The sequence below is a fragment of the Schistocerca piceifrons genome, unplaced genomic scaffold, assembly GCF_021461385.2.
Source record: "Schistocerca piceifrons isolate TAMUIC-IGC-003096 unplaced genomic scaffold, iqSchPice1.1 HiC_scaffold_936, whole genome shotgun sequence".
Taxonomy (NCBI): Eukaryota; Metazoa; Arthropoda; class Insecta; order Orthoptera; family Acrididae; genus Schistocerca; species Schistocerca piceifrons.
Window position 1 is genome coordinate 4,998,788 of NW_025729208.1, and position 2,500 is coordinate 5,001,287.

The following is a 2,500-nucleotide window of genomic DNA, read 5'->3' on the forward strand; positions in this document are numbered from 1 at the left end:
ACCTAACCCAAGTTGTCCCCTAACCTAACCCATGTTGTCCCCTAACCTAACCCATGTTGTGCCTTAACCTAACCCATGTTGTGCCTTAACCTAACCCATGTTGTGCCTTAACCTAACCCATGTTGTCCCCTAACCTAACCCATGTTGTCCCCTAACCTAACCCATGTTGTGCCTTAACCTAACCCATGTTGTCCCCTAACCTAACCCATGTTGTGCCTTAACCTAACCCATGTTGTCCCCTAACCTAACCCATGTTGTCCCCTAACCTAACCCATGTTGTCCCCTAACCTAACCCATGTTGTGCCTTAACCTAACCCATGTTGTGCCTTAACCTAACCCATGTTGTCCCCTAACCTAACCCATGTTGTCCCCTAACCTAACCCATGTTGTCCCCTAACCTAACCCATGTTGTCCCCTAACCTAACCCATGTTGTCCCCTAACCTAACCCATGTTGTCCCCTAACCTAACCCATGTTGTCCCCTAACCTAACCCATGTTGTCCCCTAACCTAACCCATGTTGTCCCCTAACCTAACCCATGTTGTCCCCTAACCTAACCCATGTTGTGCCCTAACCTAACCCATGTTGTGCCCTAACCTAACCCATGTTGTGCCCTAACCTAACCCATGTTGTGCCTTAACCTAACCCATGTTGTCCCCTAACCTAACCCATGTTGTCCCCTAACCTAACCCATGTTGTCCCCTAACCTAACCCATGTTGTCCCCTAACCTAACCCATGTTGTGCCTTAACCTAACCCATGTTGTCCCCTAACCTAACCCATGTTGTCCCCTAACCTAACCCATGTTGTCCCCTAACCTAACCCATGTTGTCCCCTAACCTAACCCATGTTGTCCCCTAACCTAACCCATGTTGTCCCCTAACCTAACCCATGTTGTCCCCTAACCTAACCCATGTTGTGCCCTAACCTAACCCATGTTGTCCCCTAACCTAACCCATGTTGTGCCTTAACCTAACCCATGTTGTGCCTTAACCTAACCCATGTTGTCCCCTAACCTAACCCATGTTGTCCCCTAACCTAACCCATGTTGTGCCTTAACCTAACCCATGTTGTGCCGTAACCTAACCCATGTTGTGCCTTAACCTAACCCATGTTGTGCCTTAACCTAACCCATGTTGTGCCTTAACCTAACCCATGTTGTGCCTTAACCTAACCCATGTTGTGCCTTAACCTAACCCACGTTGTCCCCTAACGTAACCCACGTTGTCCCCTAACGTAACCCACGTTGTCCCCTAACGTAACCCACGTTGTCCCCTAACGTAACCCACGTTGTCCCCTAACGTAACCCACGTTGTCCCCTAACGTAACCCACGTTGTCCCCTAACGTAACCCACGTTGTCGCCTATCGTAACCCACGTTGTCGCCTAAACCTGCTCTGTAATTGTTATACGACTCGTTCAATTAGTGTAGTGTTGCCCACCCGCAACCCTCGCAATATAGTTCGCTACTCGCACTGCCCGCTCCCCTGTGTATCGCTTCATGTTAAACACCTTGCAAGTCTTGCTGACTTTCCACATGCTCCTGCTGTACACTGTAATGTGGATGGCAGCAGGGCGTACATGCCGCCCCCCCCCCCCCCCACCTCTCCCCACGTCCCCACCTTGCCCCCTGCCTTCGCAAGGTGGTTGGTGACAAGTTTGCATGTTCAATGCCCTTCGCATGCGACGTACGCAGGCTACGTTGTGGTGCGGCCTGTGTCAACTGTCCGCTGATGTCGTACGCGTGAACCACAATCTGTACTGCACATTCGTCCTTATGTACTGAATGATACATCGTGGCACATGTGTGACCGTACAACGACTGCGCCCAAAAACGGCGGACCATACAGTGCAAATATTGTGCACGCAGCTACGTGTCGTCTCCCTATGAGAGCTGGATTGCAGTGTGGTACGCCATAGAGACGTGTGGGAGGAACGGACGCCGTGGATGGCGATCAGCATGAGCTGTCTGTTGATGTATTCGGACCTAGTCGTCTCTCCTCACACACCGTGATGGCATGGTGCAGCGCGTTCCATATCTGCGACATGCTACAGAAGCCGGTTGACAGTCGTTCGAGCAATGGACATCGCATACGTACGGGGGCCACCTTCCACGTATTGTCTAGGCGTGCACATTTTGTTGCGTGTATGTGGGCAGACGTAGTGTGGCGTGACACCTGACACAGGCATGCAATAATGGTTGAAGTTGCAAATGGCGATGGACGCCTACGTTTTCTGGTGAAGTTACGCAAATGAAGAAATGGTAACCCGTTGTGGTGCGGTTGTTCTCGCTAGGGGTGAATCGGTGATGGCGACGATAGGTTGAGGTACTAACCGGTTGTTCCAGCGATACCCACCATGCCGACGAAACTGAACGGCATCTGGGTGTGAAGCGATACGCGGCGGTGGCTGGGTGGGACCGTCCCCGGCCGGTGAGGGGGCGCCTCCCGGCGTGCTGGCCGCGCGGTGCGTGGGCGCACGCGCTACAGCCGGCTGGTGGGGG